This window comes from Dermacentor silvarum, chromosome 1 (assembly GCF_013339745.2).
Source record: "Dermacentor silvarum isolate Dsil-2018 chromosome 1, BIME_Dsil_1.4, whole genome shotgun sequence".
NCBI classification, from domain to species: Eukaryota; Metazoa; Arthropoda; class Arachnida; order Ixodida; family Ixodidae; genus Dermacentor; species Dermacentor silvarum.
In genome coordinates, this window is record NC_051154.1 from 433,841,078 (window position 1) to 433,860,042 (window position 18,965).

An 18,965-nucleotide genomic window follows, 5' to 3' on the forward strand; every position below is an offset into this window, starting at 1 on the left:
GATCGTTTTGCTTGACATGGATGCGAACATGTGTGTTGGATCTGCGTAATCTGTGGGCATCATCTGTGTCCTTGCATGGAATTTAATTTAAACATTTTAAGAAAGTTGAGCTTAGCGTTGATTCTAACGGGCACGTTGTATCTATCTAGCATAATTGTACAATACCTGTTGCTGGTGCACGGTCCGATACACTATCGTGACTCGTGAGAAGTATAAAAGCTTCTTATGCAGTACAAAGACTGCATCGCCTTACGTAGCTATATAAGATGGTTAGTTTAATCACTACACAGTCCCATATGATTGCCGGTATTAAATTTTTAGAGCGCAGCTCTTAGGCGCATAATCCGGCGGCGAGCGTCGGCGTAACCGAGCGAACGAGCACAGCGATATAAAAGCGAATGCGGAGCGCAGCGGGGGATGAAAGACGCGAGGAGGAAGGTGGAGAGGAGGGTGCAGCGGAATCATGAGGCGGAAAGCGGAGGAGGAGAGTAAGGCGAAAGGGTGAGAGGAAAAGCGTAGTGCGGCGATGGTGACTACGACATGGCGCCAGAGTAGCGCGTGTCGTCCGGGAGGTCTGTCGGCGACAGCTGCTGCGACTCGCGCCCACACGTCACCCACGCGCTGGCTCTCGCGATCTCCAGATTAGCGAGTCAATCGCGCCACTCTTCGCTCCGTTTTCAACGTGCCGCACGAGAGAGGTTGTCCATGTCAGCCAACCATATCGCGAAATGAAAACAATTATAAAGCTGCGCTCAAATTTCGCATTAGGAATTGTAATCGTCGGTGAACGTTTTTACAGCGAAGCTGTAAAGACTAGGTTCCAGGAGATCGCGTCCGGCAACAGGCCGGAAGTAGATCGACTTCAGACGCGTGGCGCCACCTTTTGGAGTCGTATGAAAATGTCGGCATGGCGGCGTTTTTAACAGCGGAGCTGTTTGATGCCGAGGTTGAATCATACCGAGCGTTGATCAGCGCCAGCCACAGGTGGTCGAAGAGTGGCGAGAAAGGAGTTGCAGAGTAAGAAACAAAGAAAGAAGGAGACACGACAGCAATAAATAAAACAAAATTAACTCGCTCGACGGGGCGGGATTCGAGCCCGGGTACCCACGGTCCGAAGACGAGCATCATAACCACTGCTCTATACACCCACCTTTTTTTAACGTGGTATTTATTACAATGAGTGAAATGTTGTATGTGCAGGAACTACTTACAATAATATGAGCACCAGGTGACCATAAGTAATCTCCCGTCAACGAGCAGTCCATATAAAGAAAACGTCACACACAGCAACACCGTGCATCACAACAAAAACTTGGGGCACGACGCCGCTGAAGGGATGGGACGCTTACCGCTGCTGTATTTCCAGATTGCGTTCCTCGGTGCCGTATCTCCGTGGATTCTCGAACCTCGGCCGCGCAGTTCTGATCAAGCATTTCTTTTCCTGATTCCAAAAGTGCAAGGATGGCCAAGTTTGGTTCCTTCGGCTACTGGCGGTTGGCAACATGGCTCATTCACTGGCGCCCCCGCAAGATATGAAGCGGGATATAAAGGCTAGCCAGGCACCACTTCGGTTGGGCACGACGCCGCTGAAGGGATGGGACGCTTACCGCTGCTGTATTTCCAGGTTGGTTACTTCAAGGATGCTTCCTGTCTAAAAAGCTGCATTACTGCCTTGTAGTGGTGTCGTGCCCGACCGATTTGCGTGATATGATGCGTCGTTTATTGCTGTTCTTTTCATGCTTACGCAAGAAATCTGCATGTCTATTGTTGTTGCTTTCGGGTGACATTGAATCAAATCCCGGACCTAGCCTGGAACAAACACTTGAGCTTGTCCTTGAAACTGTGCGTAGGCTAGAAGTGGGTCAGAATACATTAATCGGTGAAATTAAGTGTGGCTGAGAGAAAAGCAAGATGCAACCGAGAAAGAAATTAATGGCTTGACCGAGAGAGTGGTCACTTTGGAAGCAAAGCTTGTTTCATATGCCCCTACACTATCCAACTTCTCGGATCATGCTGCTGGTTCATTTGCGAATCAACTTCAGGCAGTTGTGTCAAGGTGTGATGAAGCTGAGAACAGAATGCGACGGTGCAATCTGTTGTTCTTTGGAATTCCCGACGAGGATAAAGAGAGCTGGGCAGCTACACAGGGAAAAGTTATTGCCCTGTGCAGAGAAAAGTTGGAAACGACAACTACTAGTTCTCAGTTTGAACGTGTACACCGGCTGGGAAAATTTGCTTCAAATAAATGTAGGCCAATAATTGATAAGGTTACGTTTTTTAAGGACAAGCAGGAAATTCTCACCCGTGCACATAAGCTGAAAAATTCTGGGATCTCTATTAGAGAAGATTTTTCGCTGGCTACACGACAGGCACGCAGGAAACTGCTACAATTTGCCAGAGAACGGAATTGCCCTTATAAATTGAATGTCGACAAACTTCGTATTGATAATATTACATATACTTACGACAGTGTTTCTGACTCTGTAGTAACTGCTCGATAGCTAGTTGCCGATGTGCGCAGTACGAAAGTGCAGCGGCCATCAACTTCACGTGCACCTTCATTTTTAGTATCATTTACTAACATCCGCAGTGTGTTGCCAAAACGTGTACAGCTTGAATCATATCTTGAAGATAGTAAGCCCGATGTTGTATTGCTGACCGAGACTTGGCTTCACGCCGATGTATGTGACTCCGAGTTATATCATACTTCTAACCAGTATGCCATTTATCGCCATGATCGTGCACATAAAAAAGGTGGCGGTGTGTTGATAGCCATCAATAAAACTATACCTTCCTTTCTTGTCGACACTGACTCTGCTTTTGAAGTAGTCTGGGTAGCTTGTCCTACGTTATTCGGAAAGATATTGATGGGTGTATGTTACCGCCCACCTACCTCTGACCGCCTGTTTGTATCTGATCTTCACAAAACTATTTCCAGGGCTCTTGAACAGTTTACCACTAACAAAATCTACCTATTTGGTGATTTTAATTTTCCTGATATTAATTGGTTTCGCTTGTCGTCATCGAGCAGTGAATCAAGTGATTTTATTGAGCTGTGTATAGAGTTTAATCTCACCCAGATTGTTACAGAGCCTACTCGCGGCACTAATATATTAGATCTTATCCTCACAACAGAGCCACATAGCATTAGCCCTGTCGTGCAGCTTGACGGCTTTAGCGACCATAACCTACTGCAATTCTCAAGTAATATTCCACGGAATTTTGCTGGTGTTGAACGTAAGGTTATTAGGGATTATAACAGGGCAAATTATGAACACTGAACTTGAGGTTTTTTTTTTCATAAAACGTTTCTTCCGTCATTCACCAACAGGTCTGTTGGAGAAAATTGGAATTCATTTAAAAATATTATGACACTTCTAGTAGATAAGCACGTGCCATTAGTCGCAATATCTAACGACAAACATAACCCATGGTTTAATAAATCGCTTAGGTCACTCAGAAATAAAAAGAAAAGGTTATACGCTTCTGCTAAATGGCTATCATGTCCTTCATCATGGTCTAAATATAAAGATTGTTTAAAGACTTACTGTGTTGCAATATCTGAAGCGAAAAAGAAGTATTTTTCCACCGATCTGTCCTCACTTTCACGCACTAACCCTAGAAAGTTTTGGCGAGCTGTTTCTCCTGACCGTGGCTGTAATACTGTTACATTACATAACGCCGACAATGTTCCTGTCTCTGCATCTGAGTGTGCTTCTACTTTCAATTCGTTTTTTTGCTCTGTTTTCACTAATGAAGACTGCTCCTCCATTCCCTGTGTCTCCAACCTTAATTATCGCTTCATGTATCCTATAAGTATTAGTGTTGATGGCATCTCGAAACTAATACGCGATTCGAAAGTGTCTACATCGTGCGGTGTTGATAATATTAATTCTAAAATCCTTAAAAACATGTCAGCTATGTCCAGTCAGATTTTGTACCATATTTTTCAGCAGTCTTTATCAACTGGTCTTGTTCCTGCAGACTGGAAGATAGCCAGAGTCATTCCGATTTTCAAAGATGGAAACAGGCACTCTCCTAGTAACTACCGCCCCATTTCGCTAACATGCATTTGTTGTAAGTTTCTCGAGCACATCATTGCCTCCCATATTTTCAACCATCTTCAATCTAATAACTTTTTCTTTCAAAATCAACATGGTTTCCGTAAATCGTTGTCTTGTGACACTCAACTATTGGAATTTACGTCAGATCTACATAATGGCATGAATAATAGCCAAATTATTGACTCCATTTTCCTTGACTATGCAAAAGCCTTTGACAGAGTCACTCACTGTCGCCTAATAGCTAAATTAACTGCTCTTAGGATCTACTCATTAACATTATCCTGGATTCGCAATTTCTTATCTAATCGGCAGCAGTTCGTATCTGTGAATAACTTTAGCTCCTCTGCATCAGTAGTAACGTCAGGTGTACCGCAGGGTAGTGTATTAGGCCCTCTTATTTTCTTAACTTTTATTAATGATTTACCCAGCAACATTTCTTCCTGTATACGACTTTTTGCGGATGACTGCGTAATTTACAGAACCATTGACTGTCATGGTGACCATTTAACTTTACAAAATGATCTTAATTTAGTTAATCAGTAGTGCGACCGTTGGCAAATGTCACTTAACACATCTAAATGCGGCGTACTTTCCTTCACTCGCACGAAATCAGCTCTTAAGTTCCCGTGCAAAATCTGTTCGGCTGAAGTTTCTCGTGGCTCTACTTACAAATATCTTGGTGTTCATTTCTGTACTAATCTTTCCTGGTGTACGCACATCGAGAAGATATGCGCTAAAGCTAACAGAACTTTAGGGTTTTTACGTCGTCATCTGCAACTTTCCCCCCCTACTATTCGACAACAGGCCTACCAAACATTGGTACGCCCTCAACTACAATATGCGTCATCAATCTGGTCTCCTCATCAACAGTACCTAATAGACAAATTGGAATCCATCCAAAATCGTGCTGCCCGCTTTATAACTTCTAATTACAGTCGTCAATCTAGCATTACCCAAATTAAACGTGATATTTCTCTTCCTGACTTAGATTCCCGCCGCTCTGTTGTACTTCTGTGCCTCTTTCATAAATACTTCTATAACTCGTGGTCCAGCCATTTGTCACTTGAAATTCCTTCTCGCACATCTAGTCGACTTCATAATCATCTCAGCTTCAGGCGCATTTTTGGCCGCACACAGTCATTCAATAATTCTGCATTGCCACGCGCCATCGCACTATGGAATAACCTTCCAAATGATATTGTTTCAATAAAAGATTCTGCCAAATTTCGTGAACAATTGCAACTTCGTATGTTCTCTTGACTTTGTATTAATATATCTTTTTTTATGATTACCAGTGTTCCTATTACCCTTCGAATGTACAAATTTACTTGTTTTTTCCTACGATATAGTTTTTTTATGCCTTATTTATTGCCTTTTTTCTGTAACCCCCCCTACGCAATGCTCCACTGGAGCCTGTGGGGTAATATGAATAAATAAATTGAAAGGTGAAGTTAAACGCAGAACACGCATTTATGGTAACCCTATAGTTGCAATGTACCGACGATTGTAACCCAACTTGTCATGGGCGAGAGAAAGAGAAAATAAGAGCGAGAGAGGGAAAGAAGGAAAGAGAGACGCAGAGAGAAACGGGGATGCAGAGAGAGAGAAAGAAAAACCAATATAACCTTTATTGGCGAGGCGGGATTTGAAACCGGGTACTCACGGTCCGAAGGCGAGCGTCATACCCACAACTCTATACAACCACGCTCGCAGAGCTGCGCTGTTTGATCAGATTTCACAAGCATGGAGCTGGCTTAATTTTTTAAATTTCAGGATCCTAAAAAAACGTGTGCCGCACACCACGCTTTTCGCAGGACCTTATATTCGATTCTTCATTACGTGACGGTGCTCACCCTGGCAGCCACGTGAGCGCATCAGCGGTATGGTACGCACGCTGCGATTGGTGTATCAGTCGTTACGTCTTTTATAAAAAAAAAGTCAGAGTCTAGGTTCTTTCTCTGTGCGTTAGCGCACATCGCTCCGGAGCGCCGCGCACCCTGGCAGCGCCGCCTGAAAGTTGTATCGCTCCAAAGCGTTGCGCCACCTTGTGGCGCCCACTGAAATCTCCGGGGTTTTCGTATAACGTGACGTAGCTTCTCCCACTGCGCCACGCGTGTGTCGCGCTAGTACGCGCGCCGCGATTCAGCAGCCGGACTCTAAAATAAAATAAAATAAAACTTAGACTCTCTTCTACAATCGTGTGTGTGCCTTTGTATGAGAAGTTTGCGTTTAACGCCGTTGTACATATATTCACAGCTTCGCTGGCTTCCATCTTCACAGTAATGGAAGTGCTCGGAATTTTATTAAATTTTTGGCTTCTGCGTTTTATTGTCACGGCAAAAAACCCTCCCAACAAGGTCCCGTGAAAAGTTATTTGCGCAATAAATTATGTATGAAGTTGGGATAGTATTGTGGGATGCCGTGTCGATGGAAGGACGCATCCCAACATGAAACATAACGACTGTTTATTAGCGTAGTAGCAGCGGCGGGGCTAGCATACCGCCGCTGCGCTCGAACGGTTAGCGAAGGAAAAACGTTCGAGCTTGGCAGCTTGGGTTGACATTAACCATCGGTGACGTAAGCCTATGGTGACGCTGCGGTGGCGCTGTCCCTTATCGGATGCGTGGTGCAGCATGCAGCCGTGTCACGCCGGGCTAGCAAGTGGCGAGGCGGAGGCTGTGCCGGTTGTGCGCAGTGTGCCGCCACATCACCCCCCCCCCCCCCCCCCGCCGAGTGTAGAGCCCGCAGGGTCTGTAGAAATCTGGGAGGCGTACCAGACGTCCAGAGGGAGTCGTGACCGGAGCGGGCTGCGACGTCGGCGGCTGCGGATGGAGTGGCGCAGCCCGGTTCGTTCGCAGTGATGTATGCGGCCTTGAGCCGGTCAATGGAGACGCGGACGTCGTTCCCGTTCAGGCGCAGAGTGAAGTTTTTGTCGTCACGATGGACGACCAGGTAGGGTCCGCTGTAGGGTGGCTGGAAAGGCCTGCGGACGGTGTCGTCGCGGAGGAAAGCGTGCGTGCACGGTGCTAGCTCCTTGAACACGAAAGGTGGAGGCTTGCAGTGGTGGGCTGCAGGTGACGGGCGTAAGGCGGCGATGGTGCGTCGGAGCGGGGCGACGAAGTCGGTGGGATCTGACGTCGTAGTGCTGGAAGGCAGTGCAGCGAGAAATTCACCTGGGAGACGGAGTGTTTCCCCGTAGACGAGCTCCGCTGGTGTAGCGTGGATGTCCGGCTTGAAGGTGGCGCGAAGATCGAGGATGACGGCTGGGATGGCCTCGAGCCAGGTTTAGTCCGGGTGGCACACAATGGCTGCTTTGAACTGTCGGTGGAAACGCTCGATCATTCCGTTGGCGCAGGGGTGGTAACTGGTAGTCCTCAAGCGTTCAAAACCAATGGTAAGCCCGAGGAGCCTGAAAAGGTGCGACTCGAACTGTCGTCCTTGGTCGGTGGTTACGCGGCGGGGGGCACCGAAACGAGCAATCCAGCCGGTGAAGAAGGCCGAGGCGACGTCTTCCGCGGTGATTCCCTCGAGGGGCCATGCCTCGGGCCATCGAGTGTACCGGTCGATGGCGGTGAGGCAGTAGCGATCGGGTCCAGCCGGGGGAAAGGGTCCTACAATGTCGAGGTGGACGTGCTCAAACCGACCAGAGGGCTGAGTGAATGTTCCGAGTGGTGACGTGACGTGCCTGGTGACTTTAGCGCATTGGCATTGAATGCAGGAGCGCGCCCAGGTGCGACAATCCCGCTGCTTGGAGGGCCAGACATAGCGGTCAGCCACGAGGCGTGTAGAGGCGCGCATGCCGGGATGGCTGAGGTTGTGGAGCTGGTGGAAAAGACCACGGCGATGGGACAGTGGCATATAGGGCCTGCTTCGTCCTGTCGACGTTCCGCAACAGATTGTGGTGGTCGACCCTGCAATGGTAACTTGTTGCAGCTGTAGTGAGGACCTGCCCTTGAGAAGTTCCTGCAGTTCGGCGTCCGTAGTCTGAGCCTCGGCGAGGACGTCCGCTGTTATCTGCACAGAGTTGATGGCTGCTACACAAGAAAGCGCGTCGGCGACCACGTTGTCTTTTCCGCTGACATGTTGGATGTCGGTGGAGAACTGTGCATTGAACGAGAGTTGGTTCTGCTGTACAGGCGGGAGTTTGTCGCGACGTTGAGAGAAGGCGTGGGTAAGAGGCTTGTGGTCGGTATAGATGGTGCAGTTCTGTGCTTCGAGAATATGGCGAAAGTATTGCACTGCTTCGTATATGGCCAGAAGTTCTCTGTAGTAGGCTGGCAAACTTGTCGGGGCGGTGGTCATGATTTCGTCAATAGAACTGGCGGTTGAAGAGGTCCTTTTCCGAGCTTCGAGTTTCTTGGAGAAGAACGCAAAGGGATGCCAGGTATTGTCCACGCGTTGCATGAGGGCGGCACCAATGGCGAAGCTAGATGCGTCCGTAAAGAGTCCCAAGGGAGCGTCTGGCACGGGATGGGTGAGAAGCGTGGCGGTGCAGAGGGCGGCTTTGCATTCTTCGAAAGTTTTCGCTAACGTCGGTGTCCACGTGACGGGTTGGTTTCCTCGCAGGCCAGCCAAAGCATCGTGGAGGGGAGCCTGGTAGTCGGCTCCGTGTGGCCAGAAACGCCTGTAAAAGTTCAGCATGCCGAGGAAACGGCGAAGGTCTTTAGCGTTGGTGGGTTGAGGGTAATTTTGCAGGTGCGAGATGCGTTGGGGCAAGGGCCGAGTTCCCTCAGATGAAACCTCGTGGCCGAGGAAGCGGATGACGGAAGCGCCTAGCGTGCTTTTTTGGATATTGACGAGTAGACCGTGGTCATCGAGGCGTTGGAACAGCAGATGAAGGTGCCTGTGGTGCTCTTCGGCGTCGCGGGAAAATACCAGTATGTCATCCAGGCAAATGAAGCAGAAGTCGAGGCCGCAGACGACTTCGTCGATGAAGTGCTGAAAGGTTTGTCCAGCGTCACTCAGGCCGAAGCTCATGAAGGGAAACTCGAACAAGCCAAAGGGAGTGATGATTGCCGTTTTCGGGACGTCATCCGGATTGACGGGTATCTGTGTGTAGGCATTCACCAAGTCTAGCACGGAGAACACGTGGCGGCTATGAATGCGATGGGCGAAGTCCTGTATGTGGTGGACGGGGTACCTGTCCGGGATGGTGCGCGCGTTGAGGGCATGGTAGTCCCCACAGGGCCGCCAGTCTTCGGTCTTCTTCGGCACCAGGTGGAGTGGCGAGGCCCATGGAATGTCAGAGCGGCGGGTGATTCCTTCACGGAGCATGGCCTCGAACTCTGCTTTGGCTATGTGCATGCGGTCCGGGGCAAGGCGACGGGCGCGGCGGAAAACCGGGGGGCCTGAAGTGGTCCGTATGTAGCGCACGGTCGTGTGCTGCACTTTACTTGGCATTCCGCTGGGGCGCGTCAATCTGGGAAATCCGGCCAGGATGGCGTGGTATGGCGAATGATTGTCAACACTGAGTACCTTGATGCTTGGCTGTTGGGCGGTCGTTCGCTGGCCTGGTGTGGACTGTCCCGTTGTCGCGTCGATGAGGAGGTCGTTGCGGCAGTGCGGAAGGATGTTGTAGTGGGCCAGAAAGTCTGAGCCGATGATTGGCTCGGCGATGTCGGCGATGACAAAGTTCCAGTGAAGGTCATGGCGTAAGTTTCTGAGCTGGATGTGCAGGCGGAGCGAGCCATACGTCTTGATTGTGGAGTGGTTTGCCGCACTGAGCTCGAAAGATGTAGGCGGACGAGGACCTTGAAGATGGGATCGCGGGTAGCAGGAAATGTCGGAACCGCTGCTTCGTGATTTGGTCGGTGACGAAGATGCGACGACCTCCGGGTCGGCAGCTTGCGGCCGTCTCTACGAGCTGCCGTTGGCGTTTTCCGCATGTCCCACGGAACAGGGTGGTCGACATTGCCGGGCTCTGTCCCCGAAGCGTCGGTGGTAGTAACGCGGCTGTTGTTATCAGGTTGCCGCGACGAAGTGGTGTTAAGGTCGCGGCTTTGCAAGTGGCGGTGCTGTTGCATCGGAAGACGTTCACCCAGGCGTTAAATGGAGGTGAGCTGTCGATCGATGTCGCCGATACGGCGAGCAAGCTCTGTGGTGTTCAGCGGTGAGGCGATAGCCTCGATGGTGGGCGACAACTGAGGCAAGGAGGCCTCGATGACGCGATCAGCAATCTCCGCAAGTTCGTTGACAGGTAGCCTAACCTTAGCTTGCAGAATTGCCTGGACGTGCGGCGGAGAGTCGTTGAAGCCAAAGCGCTCGCAGGAAAGAATCCTGGACTTGCATGTTGCCCACGAGCGCATGCATGTGACGCAGGAGCTGCGAAGCTTTGCGCTCAGCAAGCTCTGCGGACTGAAGTTGTCGTATCTTCGGTTCTTCCCAGAGCGATAGGCGGCGGATAAGTGTAGTCTTCAGGTGTTCATAGAGGTTGGCCGTTGGTGGGTTGGCATTGATATCCTGGACCTCGTTGGCATAACGTGCGTCCAGGTGGGCGACGACGCAATCGGAGCGGGTCCGGTCTTGCGTGATGCGCGCCAGGGAGAACTGGGCCTCGACCTGGGCGAACCAGACCTCGGGCGAGTCCACCCAAAACGGCGGAAGTTTGATGGCGACACGCCAGGTGTCGTATGAGGCAGCGTGCGGGATGCCTTCTGTAGGATCTGTGACGTCCTCAGCGGAGCCAGCAGGCACGGCCTCGGTTGTGGAGGCGTTGCGAGAATGATGCTGTTGCTGGGTCTGCAGTTCCTGTTGAAGTTGTTGCACTTGCTGGCGAAGAGCGGTGAGGACTTCTGGTTCGGCCATGGCGGTGTGGTTTGTTCGGTTTCCGGGTCACCAGATGTGGGATGCCATGTCGATGGAAGGACGCATCCCAACATGAAACATAACGACTGTTTATTAGCGTAGTAGCAGCGGCGGGGCGAGCATACCACCGCTGCGCTCGAACGGTTAGCGAAGGAAAAACGTTCGAGCTTGGCAGCTTGGGTTTATATTCACCGTCGGTGACGTAAGCCTACGGTGACGCTGCGGTGGCGCTGTCCCTTATCGGAGGCGTGGTGCAGCATGCAGCCGTGTCAGGCCGGGCTAGCAAGTGGCGAGGCGGAGGCTGCGCCAGTTGTGCGCAGTGTGTCGCCACAGTATAACTGAGATGAGAAATCTAAAAAAATGGTTGCCGTTGTTTAGTAGGCTCGTGTGCTTCTTCAGGGGCAATAACCTAGCTGGTCGCTACGAGCTCAAAGTTTTTTAGTCTTCTGTATCGAGCATGTGAAAAGGGATTGCGCTGATGTGAGAAAAAATACTGAAGCCAGGAAACTAAATAAATTGTTGTCGTGTGGGACACAATTCGCGAGGAGTCCACTGAGCAAAGGCGGGTTGTGTACAATGTACCATTGCCATCTAGTCCTGCATACATTGCCTAGACGGGCTTTGTATTAAATTGAGATCGGGGAGAATCCAGTTATTTGTGCGCAACCACTGTGACCCACACATCGCGACACACTAAAAAAATGCGGGTAGAATCCTGGGTTCCACAAAACTAGTTGTAACGAGAACTTATGACCAGACAGTTCGCGAGATAATTAAGCTTTGGCACGTTCACAATGAAAAGTTGTGAACCTTACAATGCAGTCACAATGCATGAAGAATTTGTTTTGGAAGGATGACGTCACTTCATGTCACCACGTGTTATATATGATGTCTGTTTTCTTAATAAAGATTGAGTTAAGAGTAGGCGCTTGTGTCCTGCATGTCTTTGTGTCCGTTTACTTTCTGTGGTGCCATTTGGCCAGAATAAATCCATGACATGAACTGCCAGTCTATGTAGTTATACATTGAACGGAGTACGGCTGCCGGCCTCAATTTGACAAGTGCGAAGTAGCAGTAAGAACAGCTACTGACCTAAGCAATAATCAAAGCCCACAGAATAACAAAATTGAAGGAGAAATGTTTCATTGTAGCACCTGTTTTGTTAACTCATAAGGAAAGGGCCTACTTGTCTGCAAACCTAAGACCAGGTGACTATTTCACGCGCATACATTATTGTGTGTAACCGCTCATTGCCTCAAGTTTTTTATCGGCTTTTATGAATCCTTTCAAGGTATTTAACTGTTCGTCTGTTGTAAAATTAAATCAGTTCCCAGTCAGTGCTGCGTGTCATTGTTCTATAAGCCCTTACTTTGTCAGTGTTGGCGCTGTTACCACCTAAACATGAATAACCAAATAGCAATAGTTTTTTATTTATGAAGAGAATACTCATAACTTGTATTTTATTAGAAAATGATTCTCAATTTCAGGAATAAGTCCTGCTAAAACCAGGCTTTATGTGAAACGAAGAAATGGTACTCTACATCCGTATGGAGCTTGATTTCCCCTGCTTCATGGTGACTTGCAGGCACAGCCAGTCTGTTAGCTTAATTTTTTGTTCTTCTTATTGAATGTTTAAAAAAGGCACCAAAACTGTCATTCATTAAAAACAAGCTTTTGTACTTGCAGATACAGCCACGCACAAAGCCTTTGAGCTCATCAATATTTTTTCTTACGAAAATGGAGTTTTGTTTCCAGCAATAGGATGAATAAAACATATGTAAGCAGAACGATGGAGAAATTAGTGATCAAGAGTTGTCGAACAAATGACATCTCAAGCTGAAGCGAACATCTTTACAAGACAAACAAGTGGCTCCAGCCTGAGACATTCCTCGTTAGACCAGACAAGGTCCCTTGTCAAAACGTTTGCTCTAGCCTGAGAAATACATCCCCCATTCGACCACTCTGGATCAACAATACGCCAATATAATTGGCAACCCATGGCAAGGTCACAAATTCACGTTGAAAGAACGGGAACGTGGTGTGCACCCTGCAAGGTAGCACGAGCAGTATTTACTTGAATGTAAAGCAGATTTGCTTTCCATTCATATTATTTTTTGATCCCCATGTTATAATTGGAAAACATGGTTCTTCAGAGACAATAATTATTTGAAGCTCACACAGTTTTGCTCCTTTATGTCGGTTTAAACTGTCCTGGCTGCTACTCTACCAGTCCTGTGTGCAACTGCATAATAGCGTTTTGAGTATGCAACCCGATTAAAAGGAACAGTTAAGCTTTTTCCTCAGAAAATGTGCTGCTGCTTCACAGCTGGACGCAGAGAAGTACTTTATATCTGGATGGGGACTGCAATGAGATGTGCTTTTTTAAATAAGAGCGACATTCTATTTGACGTGCAATTAAATGCGACCTCAACTGGCCTCAGCGCGGGGGCCCACACGATGGGAGACCAATGTGAGAAGGAGGGTTTTACTTCTAAGAACAAAACACTTGGACATGAGGAGGCATGACTTATTTCGTCTAAAGTTGCTGCTATTGGATATGATGAGGAAAAGTACTTATTCGTGGCTCCGTTTGTCACATGTTTCATTGCTGGCGTAAATTTTGCACTGGGTAGGTGAAAACTCACTGCTTGCACGATATTTGACCTGTGATACCCGAGAGCTGTGATATTGAATATTCTGTGATCAGTAAAAGGTAAAGCTGATGGTGAAGTGCGGCGAAGGGTTCATTCGCCCTTGGACCACGTGTGCGCGTGACTTCGTCAAATTAGCGATGGCCCTGGGCCGTCTCCATCTCCATCCCGGAGACGGAGATTGGGCCACGTGTGGCGAGCATGCGCGGAGATGTTACGTGTCGGGACGCCGCGCCTACACAGCGGCAGAGGGAATAGCAGGCCAAAGTATCGGACGCCGGCGATCGCTCCTAGCTGCAGTATTCGTGCTGGCGACACGCCCGCTCGGGCGGCGGTTCCACGGACGGCTGCGTTTTGGTCTTCGGTGTTTCGGCCATTTCGGCCTGCGGTGTTCCGTCTAGGGTTGTGCAAGCGTGTGACCCGCGCCTCCTAGCATAGCGCTACGTGATCACCGAACGTAAACTAAAATGCATTTTTTCGCATCATTACGCAAATAAACCAAAAAACGCCCTAAATTCCGCCTTAATTTCATCACAAATACTCTAATTTAGAAATGATAAAACTCCCATTGTATCCTGCAAAACCTCCCAGTCAAATGGGGGTAAAGTGGGCGTATTATGGTACTCCCGTTGTATGCCGAAGAGATGACCACCTAAATGGGAGTTTTATTGTACGCCCATTCAGTGGGGAGCAAAAAGATGTAGAGATGCGAATGCACTAGAGGGCAAGCGTGTGTACTTCTATGGTGTTGTCATCTTTTAGTCACTTATGTGCTATCGCCTAAGCCGCCCTACCCAGGGCGTGATTAGTACTCGATAGTACATAACGTGAATGCTACCCACTACCAAACACACCGTGGAATATTTTTATTCTTCCTCAGATTTTACCGTGCCTCCAAAAAGAACTCCGGGTCCAATAGCGCGAATACTTTGCGAAGTAGAATATCGGTTACAACGTACTGTTTGAAGACGCAGGAAGTTCTACTTCGTTGAAGTTCTCTGTCGGCATTGCGCTTTGCCGTTCTATTATGCACGGCTGGTATGGAAGGGACGTGCTGTATTTATTTATTTATTTGGCAATACTGCCAGCTGGTATATGGCAGCCAAAGCAGAGGGTGGTACATACAAAAGAAAAAAATTATTTTACAAAGCAAAATAATGCCGAAAGACAAATCAAACACAGAAAAAAAACAAAAAACATAGGTACTTATACGCAACTGCCCAGAACAATAGCGCATATTATTAAGAGCGCGAATTAAATAAAGCTAGCACATAAGGGCATCAAAGAAGGTAACCTTTAAGCACAAGAAGGTAACCTCTAAGCACAATCGGTACAAAATAAATCACGCGCTTCGCTCATAAATGTCAAGCCACAGCAGCGGATAGGAAAGAGTCGACCGAGTGCTTGTTCGCGACTTCTTTTGGAATCATGAACAAGCATTTTCAGAGTTTCATAAGGAGCGCGAATCATCTTAAACGATAGCCTTGCGTTGTCTCCTTTAACCAGGACAGTCTGCTGCAAAATGATCGCGATAGTTTCCTGCTTAAACCAGCATGTCATCATCATCATCATCATCATCAGCCTATATTTTATGTCCACTGCAGGACGAAGGCATCTCCCTGCGATCTCCAATTACCCCTGTCTTGCGCTAGCGTATTCCAACTTGCGCCTGCAAATTTCCTAACTTCATCATCCCATCTGGTTTTCTGCCGACCTCGACTGCGCTTCCCTTCTCTTGGTATCCATTCTGTAACCCTAATGGTCCACCGGTTATCCATGTATTCCACCGGTTATCCAGCATGTATTCACCGCCAATTCTGACCACTGCCCATCCAGTTATAAACTAGAATACCTGCAGCACATACCTTTGCGTGTTCGAGCTCGACCTCAGCAGCGCTACACCATCACCACTGGCTATCGCAGCTGGTGCCCTAGTGATGGCGGAAGTCGTCCCCCCGCGCCAATGTGCAGGCGGAAGCCAGACATGTTAGCCACTGAACTATTACGCAACATTCGTTCTTGAGTATCGGGTGTGATACATTGTGCGCTACTACGACTCTGAGAGTGGTGGCATCTCTGTGCTTATCCGAGAGGTCACGGAAGCATCAAGAGTAGTGAATTAAGAGACATTGCGCGCATCGGCAAAAAAGAAGTTGACTCTCCCAAGCTCATTGCACTTAGACAGAACCTTGAACGAGAACTCCAGTTAATTAACTGACATCGGCCTTTTTCATTGGCTAAGTTGTTAGGCCCACGACCATCAAAAGTAGTGCAACACAGAACAATGAAAGCACTTGAATGCTTTTTCTTAAAATACTGAAACACATGAGGAATATTGACCCCACACAATCACATCTAATTGTGTATCAGTTATGCGTCTGAAGCAAACTTATGTACTATCCACTGAAAAAGTTTACAGACCAAGGGATCTGACAGAAAGCTGAATATCTCTGCAGCCTGAAAACGCAGCCTGGTATTTCCATTTCCAGCCTCTGCTGGTATATGCGAACAAAACTGTGATGTACGGTTTTACTGCCTACGTTAAAGGCTGCTCGTATATTTATCGTTTTCAGAGATCCCGTGATCCGTAAACGTTTTGGGTCGATAGTTCCTCAGACATATGCAGACAAGTAATTTTTAGACTCGTACCTTTAGTCTCCTACCACCTTTAGTCTCGTACACATTCTTCTTTTATTTAAATATTACCTGTTGCAAGAATTCATATTTTTCTGTATTTTATCTTATTTATTACCGAGTGAAAAGCAGTTACCATCACCGGCGAACGATGAGAACTCTTATATTTATTTCTACTTGAAGAAAAAAGAAGCTCATGGGAAATTTGTGATGATCGCGGTAGGAGCGTGCAGCTGTTGCAGTAAATTATTGCTGAAGCCTGCAGATTTTTTTCGAGGAAGTTAAAGAATATCTGATGAAAAAAAAATGGCCTGACGCCTTCGCACGATGTTAAGCGTAGGCAACATTAAACCATTGTTTCTGTTTAGTAGATTTTCTAATGTGAGCTGTCTAAAAAACACAGCGATTCAAACAACGGTAGCTGTCAAAATGGAAGCACGAAGGCTGACTTAATGCAGTTTAGCGCTGCCTTCATTTTACACCATTCAATAATCTTTAACGTTGTTTCAAGCGTTTTTTTATTAAATTCTACTTCCCTGTACTCGTTCTCTTTTGCTGGCTTAGTGCGCTCACTTCCACTTTCTATTTTGCCATATACATAGGCTTCGTGTTGCCGTTCTCATCGCAATAAAGTTTTACTCCTAGTCAGCAATTGGTAGTTCAAGCTCTGTTTCTACTTTTACGCCAGGCTACTTGCTGCTTAATGCGACGTAGTTCCGCCGCCTGCTGGTTTTGTAAAAAGCCGAGACAGAAGGAAAGCGTACGCGAACAAAGCAGGAACAATTCGCCATTATAAAGCTGTTCATATAATGTCGCCTTGGATGAAACGGCACAGAAACCAGTGACAAAAGCAGGACCACAACGCTGTCTTTTGTGCACGATAATGTTACAATTGCTAAAATTGGCGCTAAGAGTCACAAGAGATTATAAACGAGACAGAGTCCAGCGTTCTAGATTAGTTTTCTTTCGCAGTACATTCTCTGTGTCTCGGGTCCCTGTTACATTTTGAACATTACCTTATCCCTACACTAATCAAATCGCTTTCTTTATAAGAGTGTTTGTTGTCTCTGTTTTCTCGCGTTATTTCCTGCTGATGTACTTTGTTTTTCACCGAAGCATTTTGTCTTCATTCCTCTTATCCGTTGCATTCGCCCATTTGCTTCCCTATCTTTTTTCGTTTTTCTTTTCTTTCTTTTTTTAAAACTTACTATGATCTAATTGACCTGTTTTTGTCTTTATTTCTTGTGTTGAGTCCTCGCTCTCGTATAAATTTTCTGCTCGCATGTCTGTCTGACTGTCCGTTGATCTGTCTTTGCTTGCCTGCTTTCAATATTTCCTTCTGATCCCCCTCCCCTCTATGTCAAGCCGTTTCTCTCGAGTTCGCCCTTGCGAGTTTTTTTCCGCCATTTTTCCGCCGTATATTTCCCTTGGAGCTTTGGAAAGAAACACCATTCGGCAGCGGCATTCTCGGGCCCGGAATGCCGCAGTCCGCCTCGTGGCGTCTGTGGCCGGGGTCGTGGCCTCGTGATATTATCCCGGTTGCGAACGCGGCCGGCCAGCCGGCCGGTCGACTAGATGCCCCGGGGTTCTTACCCACCCTCTCACACGCGGACGCCGGTCGTACTGGCTGCGTATGGGGCAGGCATCGTCAAGGAGCCGAGAAGCAGTGGCAGCTGCGCTGATCATAAATGACCCGCCGCTGTGTGGCTCAGTGGCTGCGTCTTTCTGCGGCTATGCACGAGGCCACCACTTGGATTTCCGGCCGGAGCCAGTGCATTTCGGCGGGAGTCAAAGAGAAATATCGCGCAGTTATATTTTTGGCGCGCATTAAGAATGCCCAAATTGGAAGGATTAAAGCTGAACCCACTGTATAGCTTAGCCCAAGTTACACTTTGGTACATGAAAGCCCAACAATCGATTTGCAAGTGAGGTGAACGTTGAATATGAAGGCTTCAGTGCTGTTCCAGTGAGCATGCCTAAAAAAATTGAAAAAGAGAAAGACATTGACGGGGGGCGCGCTACATTGATGCTATTCTTCACGCGAGGGCGTGTTTTACTCGGAATTAGCAATGCATCGGATTCTAGGAAGCTTCGGATTCACTTTACGTTGTTGTCGTCAAGCTCGTTCCATGATTATAGTTGTGAAACTGTACCCTACATCTACTTCAAACTTTTCTGTTAAGCTTGCGTCAGAATTTGGATGATTTTAACCAGCCGCGGTAGCTCAGTGGCTATGGCGCATCGTTCGCGATTTAAATCCAGGTCGCGGCGACATCATTACGATAGGGGCGAAGCAAAAACTCTCGTGTGCCGTGCTTTGGGTGCACGTTTAAGAACCCCAGATGATCAAAATTAATCCGGAGTGCCCACTATGGCGCGCTTCGTAATAAAATCGAGACTTTATGTGAAACCTCATAATAATAATAATAAAACAGCCAAGCTTGCACTAGGCCACGCAAACGTCGAGACACAGCGAAGCTGGCCGATCGATTGCGTCATAACCTAACAGATACCTGGCATAACCCAGCTCAACTCAGGCATAGCGAAGGCCGAACCTAGCTGCTTCTAAGTTAAACCTAGATACAACCAAGCTCAACCTCGACATAGCCAAGTTCAACCTAGCAACTACTAGGAGACGCAATCGATCGGCCAGCTTCGCTGTGTCTCGAGCTTTGCGCGGCTTCGTGCAAGCTTTGCCGTTTTTTATGGCTGGCTCACGATGCGCTCATTCTTATTTGGGAGTACGTACTTTCTTTCGGTGTCCCACGGCTGCACCTGATTGAGCGTTGCCGCGCAACGGCTTACAAAGCCG